The 15,060-nt window shown below is 44.3% G+C and overlaps 1 pseudogene; it reads right to left on the bottom strand.

Annotated features, from left to right (window-relative positions):
- Positions 1-5,377: 5,377 nt before the first annotated feature.
- Positions 5,378-15,060, bottom strand: part of LOC139377085 (DNA ligase 1-like) — a 32,604-nt pseudogene continuing 22,921 nt past the window's right edge.

Here is a 15,060-nt window from a genome sequence, read left to right as displayed (position 1 = left end):
ATATATGGAATAGGGTTCCATTTGGGATGCAGATTCTGTATAAGATTGGCAGCATGCAGTCTAAACTCAGTTACATATTACAAGGCTACTCATTGTAGGCTAAGCTTAAAAACCCGAACACCATACTGCCGGATCAATTAACTACAACAGACCATCTGCCAACCTGCAGTGGCAGACACTATCACTGTGTATCTCCTAAATGATTAAGGCTGCCATAAGGCAAAGGAAACAGGATATATTTTATAAACCTGGCAGGCAGGTAGAAGGAGATTGCCTTGGCACACAACTGCTGTATTAAGAGAGAGAGAGAGAAGAAAGAGAGGCAGTTATGAAACCACCTGCAGTAAGGAGAGAGAGACCATCAACCTCTAAATAACACAAGGGAGAGAAGAGGTATGGCTAACTCTTAGCCTGCATCCCAAATGGCACCCTGTTGTTTATTTGACCAGGGCCCTAGTTTGCCATTTGGGACGCATATTTAGGCCTTAGCACCCTCCTGGGTTCTACTGCCGTGTGAATAAAATCAGCTCAATAGGCTCGCCATCTACAGTGTCTGTGTGTAACAGAAGGTTAATAACCAGGCATGTTGGCAAATGAGCACCAGTGGAATGTCTTGGACTGGCCGGGTTGGAGTGATCTGGGGAGCGTCTTGAGGGGGCTGGTGGGTGGCGGTGGGTGGTGGGCGGGAGGCCGAGGCTGAATCCCAAATGGCATCCTATTACCAATACAGCGTACTACTTTTGACCAGGGCCCTGGTGAAAAGTAGTGCACTAGATAGGGAATAGGGTTCCACTTGGTATGCAGACAACATTCTCTGGCCATGAGGACAGAGGGGGAAACAGAGGCCAGAGGACACAGTACTCATCAGGTCATGAAGCTAATGGCCAGGGAAGTGATCCAATGGAGCACAGCAGAGCAGACAACCCCTTAGGGAGAAGAGAGGAGCAGCAGTATGGGCCTAAGCCAACCAGCATTTGGGAAAACGACCACCGATGTGGACCAATCACAACACAAGAGCCATAAACACCCTGGGCCCATATTAACAAAATTCCTCAGAGTAGGAGTGCTAATCTAGGATCAGTTTAGCCATTTAGATCATAATGACTAAGATTAAATGGACAGAGGGGACCTGCTAGTAGATCCTTTCTCCTACTCTGATACGCTTTATGAAGAGGCCCAGATTCTGCTCCCAAACCGCAGCTAAAGGGTGAGGGTAACCAGCCAAACCTGCCATGACGAACAAACAACAGGCAATTCCAGAATGTTCTCCAGACAAGAGACTGCAAGTCTCCCAATTATTTGAATAGGTGTAGAATATGAATAGAAATAGGATGTGGCTTAATAGGGTCTTGGTATAATTACAGAAAAAGTGCCAGTGAAGACTGTGGAAAAAACATGTCAGGTGCTGTGTGCATCCCAAATGGCACTCTATTTGCTATATAGTGCACTTGCCGGGTTGGAGGGATCTGGCGAGTGTTTTGAGAGTCGTAGGGCTCTGGTCAAAAGTAGTGAACTATGTAGGGAATAGGGTGCCATTTGCTACTCAACCAGGGTGATAAAGCTGGCATGACATCATCAAAACTATTATCCAAAGGTTACTGGCCAACGCTCGGTGGTCCTGTGGCTCAAGAAAAACACAATTGATATTCCGTGGGTTCAGCTGAAGACAATGGACGGTCCTGTCCCTCCCTCTCTCCCTCGTGTCCTTGCATGGCCGAGATGTCACAGAGAGCACCAAACAAGGGATGGAGGGGTAGACAGGGATGAAAAGAGAAGGCGCGATGGAGGAGAACAAACACATTATTCACGGTTGAGAAAGGGTGTATTGTGTGCAAGACAGATAGCTGGGTGGGAGAAAGGGGAGAGGAGACAAAAGGACAGAGAGAGGTGAAAACCGTTATTTGTCAAGCACCAAACAAAATCGAAACAGTTTGGGGCAATCCATAACAGTGTTCGGGAGGTTCTGCATTTCAGCCAACATCTCAGCATTGCTACCCGGCCTTACCTCTATTTCTTTCTCTCAACCACGGGGAATACAAGCTCCGGAAACAACATTTCCATTTAATTTGATGCCTGTGAGCAGAACTGAGCAGTGATGCGATTTGATGTGTCAGTTGCTTTTCCTTTACGTCAGGGACGTAGGCATGTAGCTACTCCATCATGTGTATCAACAGACCATAATAAACAGCGGTGAGAGGCAGGGTGATTCCCAAATGGCACCATATAGCGCATTACTTTTGAGCTTTGTTGGTCATAAGTCGAGCACTATAACGAGAATAGGATGTCATTTGGGACACAACCTGAGTTTGGTTCAGCAGCTCCCAGGTGGGGGGACTCAGTGGAGCAGGTTAGTTAATCTGAACCAACATCAGGCAGATGCTATAAGTGGAAACCAGGGCTGCGTTCCAAATGGCGACCTATTCCCTACATAGTGGAAGATTTCTGACCAGGGCTCTGGTCATTATAAAAGGGAACAGGGTGCCATTTGAGACCTCCACCCAGGCCTCTGTAGAGATTGAGGCCACAGAACCACAGCAGAGCGGTACTCTGCCCTGCAGGCACATGATCTGAGCCAGCTGCCCCTCCGTAAACACTAAACACCAGCTCCCACTCCTCCCCTCGGTCTGCAACACCACAACACAACACACTGCTGCTGCACTGAAACAACACAGGAGCAGAGAAGTCTTCAGCTCATATTCTACTGTGCAAACATTCAGCTACTTCCTAGTTTCAGGTATTATTTTTAATTATCAGAAGCAACACCAACAGGGGCAGAGACTAATATTATAATATAAATAGCTAATATTCCACCATGCAAACATTAACTGCTTCTTCCTTGCTTCAGGTATTAATTAATGATGAAAAATAATAAGCATAACATCTAAATCTGCCATTTATTCGCGATAGAGCTAGCTAGGAAAGGAAGCCACATGTTGAGACATGCAGAGAAAGAGAAGGAGAGGGGGAGAGAAAGAAAGAGAAAGGGAAAGTTGTGGAGATGAGTAGAGGCAGAGAGAGAAAACACAATGACATAAACAGATGGGAAAGGGCAACAAAATCTACATTTCCATGCCCAGGCTGGCACAATGCAGCCCTTCTCCTCCCCCTCCTCCCTTGCAGAAGCAGACACTGAAGCTCAAGCACAGGTCACATCACAGCCCACTCACTTCCACAACATTCATTCTGGGTGTGTGGCCCAAATGGCACCCTATTCCTTGCATAGTGCACTACTTATGACCAGATGTGCTCTGGACAAAAGTAGTGCACTATGTAAGGAATTGGGTGGCATTTCAGACACAAACACCATGTATGGCATCTCACTAGCTTCCCAGAACGCTACAATCCTCTTTACTTCCTATAATGACCATGTGTCCTTGACTCTCTTCTCTGGCCTGAGTCTTCTTGTAGTGGATTGATTCTTGATTCCGTCTACTGACTTGTGGAGTTTCATCATCTAATGCAGGCTGGGAAATGCATCTGTTTTGTACTGCTCCTTGAGCTGTCAACCCGTTTGCATTTTATAATGTACCAGACGCTCTCCTTGCTTCGTCCTTGTTCTTCTGCACATACACCGTACATTTAGAAACGTTACACTGATATTCTGCATAATAGCACGTCTTAAAGAAATCGCATGTCTCGTTGCAATGTTTCTGCAGGGAATCTTGTTTTGTGTGGGAGTGTTAATTTGACTCTGGTGAACTGTTGAGATGTCACAGTGTACTGTTACACACTGTAGTGTACTGTAATATTTGTAAGAGAGGAATTGTCAATATTTGTAACCTAGAGTCTGGATATTTTTGTAATGCCTATTGGGTAGACTAGAATTAACCTCTTCAGTTCCAAGGACACAATCAATGCGAGCAGCAGTGGTAGAAAAGCACCCAATTGTCATACTTGAATAAAAGTAAAGATACCTTAATAGAAAATGACTCAAGTAAAAGTGAGTTACCCAGTGAATTACTACTTGAGTAAGTCTAAAAGGGTTTGGTTTTAAATATACTTAAGTATTGAAAGTAAATGTACAAATATTTCAAATGACTTATGTTAAGCAAACCAGACGGCACCATTTTCTTGTTATTTACAGATAGCCAGGGGCACACTCCCAACATGTGTTTAGTGAGTCCGCCAGATCAGAGGCAATAGGGATGACCAGGGATGTTCTCTTGATACAGTAAGTGCATGAATTTTGCAGTTTTCCTGTCCTGCTACCCATTCAAAATGTAAATGAGTACTTTTGGTTGTCAGGGAAACTGTATGGAGTAAAGTGTTTTTTTTCTTGAGGAATGTAGTGAAGTAAAAGTAGTCAAAAATATTAATAGTAAAGATCCCCCCAAAAATGGAAGTAAAAATACTTTAAACTACACTACTTAAGGACTTTACACTATTTGTGATGGGGAAAAACAGAAGGGAATTTATCCTTACATTCTGACGTTGGTTGGGGGCATCCTAAATGGCCCCCTATTCACTATAGTAGTGCACTATGACAAAAATAGGCAGCCATTTGGGATGCACGCCATACTGGACTGAAGCTGTAAGAATGAGAGGTACTTAGTTGGAAGTTAGAGCTTTGTTGACTTCTCGACAGTATTCAAGTCTCTGCGTACTGCTAGGATTATGCAAGTGTTATTCAACTCTTCTCAGCACTTCATCCTTATTGCACCAGGTGGCTCATAGGACACCATAAAGGGATCTCCATTTCACTCACTGCATGAATGATAAACCTTAAGACAAAGGATAATGGCTCATACATGCTTAGAACAAGTTTTAAAGCATACCTGCATGTTTCAGGTAGTGTTACTGAGATATGCATTACAAGTGAATACCGAAGATGAAGGTCTTCAATGTCTTGGTGTTCTCGATACTGTATCGGACGGTTTCCTGAACACAGATTAAATTTAGAACGGGATTAAAAAGCAGAAGTGTTTTTTAGTCCAGGGCTAGGCTTAAACTGTGTCCGGGAAACCAACACTATCAAATCGGTCAAATGAAGCTTAGGACAGGATAAAATCAACACCCAATATGTTTGATATTATAAAATTAGCAAAGCCTTTATTCACATTGTCATTACTGTGATTTATTTGTGTAATTGAAAACTGGGGAACACATCCTTTATTTATACTGTTAAGTATACGTTTACAAAAATGAGCCTTAGGCTCAACACCAACACACACAAAATGTTGATTATAATGACATTGGCAGAGCCTAAACCAGCACCTGGATATAGACACTGCTGTGCAGAGTTTAACAAAAAGATTTTAAATTTTTTAAAAATTGCATCGACAGAGCCTTGTTCAAGTTTACCATAACATTTATTTTATATATGTACAAATTGAGATTTCACCCGAGTCATTGGCGACTGGCCGGTCCGTTGATGAGGTCAGTAGTAGTCCTCAAGGTCAGCTTTGTCTCCCTGATTCTGAACAACCTGCTGCTCCCTGTACAAATCAGCAATCTGAAATGGGACAGAACAAAGAAATCAGTGAGGGGGAGAGGGGATGAATGAGCCAATTGGAAGCTGAGGATAAGGTGGCCATGATGGTACGAGGGCCAATTTATATCAAATTACAGGGGGATAAACACAGAATACCAAAATTGGTGGAATAAAATGTACTGTGTATATGTGGGAGAAGCTGAAACACAGAGGAGGGAAGCATAGATCTAGAATGAAAGAAAACTGGATGCACCCTTCAGAGACAAAGGGTGCATCCATATTGCACCCTATTCCCAGGCAAAAGTAGTGCATTAAATAGGGAATAGGGTGCAATATGGATGCACCCTTTGTCTCTGAAAGTAGGTTTCTTCTATAGAATAGGGTGTCTACCAACCCTGCCCAGAGTGGGTGAAAAAGCGCTTTGGTGATGAGATTTCACTTCCGTGTGTTCTAAAATACATTTTACCAAGACAAATATGATTATAAATGTTCTGAATCATTAGTGGGGTCTTTCTCTAACATGTCATTAACAGTATATCCAAAAGGGCAGAATGTGTAACCTATTACATCTGATAATAATCAAAGCTCTGTTGAAAGAGCATGCAGCAACTTGAGGATTTTACATTTTGTGCTTCTCGTCTTCAAAGTTGTTTCCGCGGGTCGCAAAAAGCGAAATTAGCATGGCACGAGCTGAATTTAAATGTAAAAGGCTTTGAAAAGAAGCTTGCGGTATTCTCAGTGCTCTGTTGACATTTCACAGATGTGGGAAATCTTAAAAAAAAAAAAAAAGGAATTTCACATTAATGTGAAAAGGGTATACCAAAATATAAAAGTACTACATGTCATGTCTCAAAATGGATATACATCTTACCTCTACATTGTTTTAAGTCCTGCGGATTCGAGAAGAAAGATGGCGAGTTCAACGGGAAAATGAGCCTGTCAAGTAGCTTTTATTCCCGCACAGCATCCAGCCTAGCTGATGCGATGCTGTGCAATTATTTTGATTTACTCACCCTAATTTTGGCCATTCTACAAGGGTAAAAACTCCAATAACTTTTGAATTGATTATGATAGGGGCATGAGGTTTGAACCATTGAGTTGACCCATTTGTCAAAATACCCGTTTTTGATTGGACAACCTGCATAGAAAAACATTTGGGAATGCAACCAGAGAAATTCGGAACTACGAGATACACTGTCACAGCAGTGTCATCAACTACCTGTCTTCCTGAAGTTGCATCCTCTGGCTTTTTATCATCTCGGATCCTCAGGAAGCGTGGGAACCGAAGAGAGATGCCCTTCTCTGGGTCACACTGGGAGAGAGGAGAAAAAACATGAATCGCCAGTAACAGTATTCGGATAGTTCCGAATAGATGGTTTGTCAACACTTCAAACAACTATCCACTAACCCTAACCCTTACCCTAACCTGAGCAAGCGGTTGAAGCTCTTCTCTAGGTCACACTGGGAGAAGACCAGTGCCAAAGAAAAGCTAGGAATCATCTTTTCACCTAAACTTGTCTGACTTTTGCTGCCACTAAAGGCATTAAACGGAAGACTATTGTGGGTTTTCCTTTCACAGTTAATATGCTTTTTAAACCCTGCACCAAAAGACTGGAGGTTGAAGAACTATTGATTCAAAGATGGCATCTTTATTTAATCTAACATAGTACCATGATATCACAGCTTTGTTGAGTACTAATTCAAAGCACAGATTAGGACCCATATCCACAAAGAGCTTTGGAGTAGAAGTGGTGAATTGGACAGCACTGCTACTCAGACTGAATACGGTCCTGAGATTTTGCCTAAATATTTGACTTAGGCCTATACGAGTGTGTTTTTAAGTTATGGGTAAACATGGTCGCTTCATGGTAGGTCTCTTAAATAATATAGTTTTTAAGGGGAAGGAAAAAAAAGTGTCATGATCATCATGAGAAATTTGAGACATAAAAAAATGTGAAAATGTACCAGAGAAATTTCGCAACATCCTGAGACCTAAACATTTTAGATTTGCAGAGGGGATTATTGAGTTATTGATTCTGTTGTGGTTGCTTTACTGGCTGGCCCTCAAAGATGAAATTGCATTGAATCAAATTATTAACTTCCAAATTACTTTAAACTGGCTTGAAATCCAAATATTATTAATACTGATGAGCCAGTGTACAAGGACTAGTTCTACTAACCAATCCCATGCCAGCCTTGTAGATTGGCGACAGCGATAGGTCTGCACACTTCACTTCCCATACTTGCACGGCATCAAGCCACACATCAGGCTCTGTTGATAGGTCCACACGATGCTAGGGGTGGGGCTTGGGCAAAATGTGCTCCTGGAAAATGCCTTCATAGTTAATTGGGTCTAAAGACATTTGGCAGATTTGCTTCAAAAAACTATGCGCTTCGCATCAAACGAGCATAGAACACAAATATCTCTGTACTGTACCTTGAAGAATTTGTACTGTTGCTCCAAATCTTCATCCTTGAAACCTGTCCCAATCTGCAAAGACAAAATAACCTGAAAAATATATCCCCCTGTTGTAAGCCAGATGAGACATTTAGCAGAGCAGAATAACAAAGAATTGTGAAAGAATTCCCTGTGCAAAATACCTTTATCCTATTTGGACTGAGGCACTGCGTCACCTTTCAGAGAGACAAACCAACCGAGACAGAGAAAGACAAAAAGTCACCTCCTAGGCAAGGAGGTACACACAGACATAAGCAGACATACGCAGACATACAAAGACACCCCTGACACACACACAGACAGACCTTGCAGACTGAGTGGAACTATTCATTGTCCTCATCGTAGCGGGCGAGCAGGAATCCTTCGTAGGTCCCTGTTCTCTTGCCCTTCCCCAGATATGCTCCAATCACACACAGATCCACTGTCCCCCATCCAGATAGTCCTCCTTCAGCTAGACAGAGAGACAGGGATGAATGGTAGGTTTTCATGCGAGTAGATATGATAGAGAGTAAGTGTGTGTGTGTGTATGTATACCAGTGGTTCCCAACTCCATGTGGGGTTGCCTGATATGAAAATGGGGTCGCGGGAGGATTTCCAAACCCCCCACCCCCCTCCCCAACAAAATACAAAAAATATATAATATCATCTTTGTATCTCAAATCATTGTAATGTGGTTCATCGTAAAAATCTAAATGAAAATTATGAAAATCAAATTCAACCAGAGTGCCCTTGATCCTGGGAAAAGGCCACACTTGACCGTTGCACTTGAATCATTCCCACAGTGAATGACTAGGCCCGATACGCCATGAAACCACACACTATTGCAGAGACTTCAAATTTACCGGCCGCAATAGATACGGTGTAAACAATGTGTGGGGAGGCAGAGTCACAGAAACTCACATCAATACCTTTGCCAGACAACACTGTTAAACAAATCATTCATGCTATTGCTAGCAATGAAGAAGAAACTAACTGAATGACCCCAACTCCAAACGGACGTTAGTTGTGAGAGCTGAGATGCCCATGAATTGCCTTGTTTTCTATAGATGTCGGGGGATGCTATTCGCGAGGACACAATGTTCTGTCTCACCATTACCGAGCATGAAACGGCACAGGGGATGTTCAGTGTGCTGCGTGGCTAACAGATTCCATATGGGATCAAATGGCTGGCTTTTGCACAGATGTGGCTCCATCGATCACGGGACGGAGGTCAGGTCTCTGCTCTCTAGTTATGAATGTGTCTGCCTCTGCCATATGAATGCGTTGTATGATAACCCGAGAGCAACTGGCGAGCTGAGCTGAGCACAGAACTCGGAGATATACTGTAGCAAGTAACTTCAATTGTAAACTACATCAAACCACACGCTGGTTCGCATTAAAACCAGAGATGAGGTGCGCACTGTAGACCACGCCCGCTGACTTTGAGAAGCGCTAACGCGACATGCATCAAGCACACCCATCTCATCTCATTAGTTGTGGTGAGATAAGATACATTTTTTCAGACTCATTTGCAAATGACTCATAGCCCCACATCAGAAGTATGTGATGGGGAGTTGAGAAGACAATTCAAAAATACGGTTAGAATGTTTTCCAATTGACTACCATAGCCCCAAATAAAAGTTAACTTTGGCTGTTAAATCACATACATTTATTTTCCCACAAGGTTGGGATGCGAGAATTTTCACATATCAAAATGGGGTCGTGGGTCAAAAAAGTTTAGGAACCCCTGGTGCATACGTGTGCGTGCATGTGTGGTTTGTGTACGTGTGCGTGCATGTGTGTACCTTGAGTCAGTTGTGAGAGCGCTTGGCGATTTCATAAGTTGCATCTTTCTCCAGAGTCTTCACCATTAGCCCCCCACAGGAGTCTGAGGATTCAACCAAAAATCACACCACAGGAGGACATACAATTAAGAATACATCCCAAATGGCACCCCCTTCCCTGTATAGAGCAAATACTTGTGACCAGGGCCCATAGGGAATAGGGTGTCATTTGGGACACAGCCTAAGACATTCATTAATAAACAACTTCAGGAGAGAAGGAGATCACAGAAGACAGGATTGACCTCCCACAAACACATGGTTGGCTCCCGTCTCTCTCCCTCCCTCCCTCACACACACACACACACACACACACACACACACACAGCAAATAGACCGATCCCACACTGACAAACACACCTCGAACAGACTACTCCATCAACTCAGCGATGGTGTCTGTGTTGTCTGAGTCAATAGCGCGGGCGAACACAAACTCTCCCTCCTTCTCCTCGAAGCTCTCCTTCAGTAGGGCCCGGTGACGAGACAGGGGCCGCTTTACCAGAGACTGAGACACACACACACCACTGAAATTGCAAACATTAGAATCAATGTCTAATGATTCAATGTCTAATATATTACACTAGCATCCTGTGCAGGGGGTGTACCTCTGTTAATTTTGTCAACGAAAAGTGGCGAAAATACTAGTCTCACACCTATGTGTTTATTGTAACAGCTGTGTATATTCCCCCTCAAGCCGATACCATGACGGCCATCATGGAACTTCACTGGTCTTCATGCAAAGTGGAAACCACATATCCTGAGGCTGCATTTATTATACCTGGGGATTTTAACAAAGCAAAGTTGAAAACAAGGCTACCTAAATTCTATCAGCATATTGACTGTAGCACCTGCCCTGGAAAACACTGGATATCACTGCTACTCTAACTTAGGTGATGCATACAAGGCCCTCCCCCACTCTCCTTTTGACAAATCTGTTCAACGTTGGTCTGACCAATCGGAATCCATGCTTCAAGATTGTTTTGATCACGCAAACTGGGATATGTTCCGGGTAGCCTCAGAGAATAATATCAACATATACGCTGAGTCGGTGAGTGAGTTTATAAGGAAGTGTAAAAGAGATGTTGTACTCACTGACTATGAAAACCTACCCTAACCAGAAACCGTAGATAGATGGCAGCATTCGCACAAATCTGAACACGAGAACCACCACATTTCCAACGCGACTCAGACCAGAACATACCGGACCTATTTTTCTCTTCATACCCCCAGATTTCAACCGAAAGCTCTGGACATTTACACCTGGATCACGCAGCTAGCTAACTGCTATCCATGTGACTACTGGCTTACGTCGATCCCGGAGCAAACATCAATTATTCCAGAGCTAGCCAGCTGAAGAGTTCCATCAGCCACTCCTGGGCTACAATCACCTATCCGGACGCGTTTTACTGCCGATGCGGAGCCCCACCGGGGCTTCACGACTGGACTACCAACGTTATCTGCCCGAGGGAGTTATCCAACTGGACCCTCCGTCGCAACGTTATCTGAACGCCCATCTGCGGCCCGCTAATTGTTAGCCGTCTTATCGGCCGCTATCTGAATAGATCTATCGGTCAATTTTTCCTGGGTCACTATAACTATATCTATTTTGCCAATTGGATTGATTCCCTCTACCACACGGAACCCCACTAATCTACCGACGGAAACACACGAGGTGGCTAAAAACAGACCTCCATCCTATGCTAGCTTGAAACCGATGGCCCGGCTAGCTGTCTGAATCACCGTGACCCCAACCAACCTCACTACTCACTGGAACCTTTTGATCACTCGACTAAGCATGCCTCTCCTTAATGTCAATATGCCTTGTCCATTGCTGTTCTGGTTAGTGTTTATTGGCTTATTTCACTGTCAAGCCTCTAGCCCTGCTCATTATACCTTATCCAACCTTTCAGTTCCACCACCCACACATGCGATGACATCACCTGGTTTCAATTATGTTTCTAGAGACAATATATCCCTCTCATCATCACTCAATACCTAGGTTTACCTCCACTGCATTCACATCCTACCATACCTTTGTCTGTACACTATACCTTGAAGCTATTTTATCGCCCCCAGAAACCTCCTTTTACTCTACGCTCCGGACGTTCTAGACGACCAATTCTCATAGTTTTTAGCCGCACCCTTATCCTACTCCTCCTCTGTTCCTCTGGTGATGTAGAGGTGAATCCAGGCCCTGCAGTGCCTGGCTCCACTCCTATTCCCCAGGCTCTCTCTTTTGATGACTTCTGTAACCGTAATAGCCTTGGTTTCATGCATGTTAACATTAGAAGCCTCCTCCCTAAGTTAGTTTTATTCACTGCTTTAGCACACTCTGCCAACCTGGATGTTCTAGCCGTGTCTTAATCCTGGCTTAGGAAAACCACCAAAAATTCTGAAATCCTCATCCCCAACTGCAACATTCAAGATAGACAAGATAGAACAACCAAAGGGGGCGGTGTTGCTATCTACTGGAGATAGCAGAGTTGCAGAGTTCTGTCCTACTATCCAGGTCTGTACCCAAACAATTTGAACTTCTACTTTTAAAAATCCACCTCTCAAAAAACAAGTCACCGTTGCCGCCTGCTATAGACCACCCTCAGCCCCCAGCTGTGCTCTGGACACCATATGTGAACTCATTTCCTCCCCAACTATCTTCAGAGCTCGTGCTGCTAGGCAACCTAAACTGGAACATTGCTTAACACCCCAGTCATCTTACAATCTAAGCTTGATGCCCTCAATCTCACACAAATTATCAATGAACCTACCAGGTACCACCCCAAAGCCGTAAACACGGACACCCTCATAGATATCATCCTAACCAACTTGCCCTCTAAATACACCTCTGCTGTTTTCAACCAAGATCTCAGCGATCACTGCCTGCATCCGTAATGGGTCAGCGGTCAAACGACCTCCACTCATCACTATCAAACGCTCCCTGAAAAACTTCAGCGAGCAGGTCTTTCTAATCGACCTGGCCGGGGTATCCTGGAAGGATATTGACCTCATCCTGTCAGTAGAGGATGCCTGTTTTTTTTTTTAAATGCCTTCCTCACCATCTTAAATAAGCATGCCCGCCAGCTGTGCCATCAGGGTTCGCACCCAGGCTCTGTCGTAACCGGCCGCTACCGGGAGGTACGTGGGGCGACGCACAATTGGCCTAGCGTCATCCGGGTTAGGGAGGGTTTGGCCAGTAGGGATATCCTTGTCTCATCGCGCACCAGCGACTCCTGTGGCGGGCCGGGCACAGTGCGCGCTAACCAAGGTTGCCAGGTGCACGGTGTTTCCTCTGACACATTAGTGCGGCTGGCTTCCGGGTTGGATGCGCGCTGTGTTAAGCAGTGCGGCTTGGTTGGGTTGTGAATCGGAGGACGCATGACTTTCAACCTTCGTCTCTCCCGAGCCCGTACGGGAGTTGTAGCGATGAGACAAGATAGTAGCTACTAAAACAATTGGATACCACGAAATTGGGGAGTAAAAGGGGTAAAACATTTAATTTAATTACATTTTAAAAATAGCCATTCCCCATTCAAGAAATTTAGAACCAGGAACAGATATAGCCTGGGACACTGTAAAGTCCATGGAGAATAAGAACACCTCCTCCCAGCTGCCCACTGCACTGAGGATAGGAAACTGTCACCACCGATAAATCCACTATAATTGAGAATTTCAATAAGCATTTTTCTACGGCTGGCCATGCTTTCCACCTGGCTACCCCTACCCCGGTCAACAGCACTGCACCCCCCACAGCAACTCGCCCAAGCCTTCCCCATTTCTCCTTCTCCCAAATCCAGTCAGCTGATGTTCTGAAAGAGCTGCAAAATCTGGACCACTACAAATCAGCTGGGCTAGAGAATCTGGACCCTTTCATTCTAAAATGATCTGCCGAAATTGTTGCAACCCCTATTACTAGCCTGTTCAACCTCTCATGTCGTCTGAGATTCCCAAAGATTGGAAAGCAGCTGCGGTCACCCCCCTCTTCCAGACTCACATCAAACATCTCCAATCCAAAGTTAAATCTAGAATTGGCTTCCTATTTCACAACAAAGCATCCTTCACTCATGCTGCCAAACATGCCCTTGTAAAACTGACCATCCTACCGATCCTCGACTTCGGCGATGTCATTTACAAAATAGCCTCCAATACCCTACTCAATAAATTGGATGCAGTCTATCACAGTGCAATCCGTTGTGTCACCAAAGCCTCATATACTACCCACCACTGCGACCTGTACGGTCTCATTGGCTGGCCCTCGCTTCATACTCGTCGCCAAACCCACTGGCTCCAGGTCATCTACAAGACACTGAACCCCTTATCTCAGCTCACTGGTCACCATAGCAGCACCCACCTGTAGCACACGCTCCAGCAGGTATATCGCTCTGGTCATCCCCAAAACCAATTCTTCCTTTGGCCGCCTCTCCTTCCAGTTCTCTGCTGCCAATGACTGGAACGAACTACAAAAATCTCTGAAACTGGAAACACTTATCTCCCTCACTAGCTTTAAGCACCAGCTGTCAGAGCAGCTCACAGATTACTGCACCTCTACATAGCCCATCTCCCCCTACTGTATTTATTTATTTTGCACCCCATTATTTCTACCTATACTTTCTTCCACTGAAAATCTACCATTTCAGTGTTTTACTAGCTATATTGTATTTACTTCGCCACCATGGCCTTTTTTTTGCCTTTACCTCCCTTATCTGCATATAGACTTATTTTTCTACTATATTATTGACTGTATGTTTGTTTTACTTTATGTGTAACTCTGTGTTGTATGTGTCGAACTGCTTTGCTTTATCTTGGCCAGGTCGCAATTGTAAATGAGAACTTGTTCTCAACTTGCCTACCTGGTTAAATAAAGGTGAAATAAAATCAAAATGTAACCATGAAAAGTGACTGGGAATATGGCTGAATACAAAAGTGTAGTTATTCCATAGGGAAGGAAATCTAACAAGCAAAATGTCAGTGTAGAGACAAAGAGGGGTCACAATTCAATGGCTCAGACATGAGACGTATGTGGCAGGGTCTACAGAAAATCACAGACTACAAAAATATACAAAAAACAGCCACGTCACCGACGTCTTGCTTCCAGACAAACTAAACACCTTCTTTGCCCACTTTGAGGATAATACAGTGCCACCAACGCAGCCCACTACCAGGGACTGTGAGCTCTCCTTCTCCGTAGCCGACGTGAGTAAGACATTTAAACGTGTTAACCCTCGTGAGGCTGCCGGCCCAAACAGCATCCCTAGCTGCGTCCTCAGAGCATGCTCAGACCAGCTGGCTGGTGTGTTTACAGACACATTCAATCTCTCCCTAGCCCAGTCTGCTGTCCCCACTTGCTTCAAGATGTC

The sequence above is a fragment of the Oncorhynchus clarkii genome, chromosome 20 (assembly GCF_045791955.1).
Source record: "Oncorhynchus clarkii lewisi isolate Uvic-CL-2024 chromosome 20, UVic_Ocla_1.0, whole genome shotgun sequence".
Classification (NCBI taxonomy): Eukaryota; Metazoa; Chordata; class Actinopteri; order Salmoniformes; family Salmonidae; genus Oncorhynchus; species Oncorhynchus clarkii.
The sequence above is the reverse complement of the archived record's forward strand: the minus strand, read 5'-3'. Positions and strand labels throughout refer to the sequence as shown.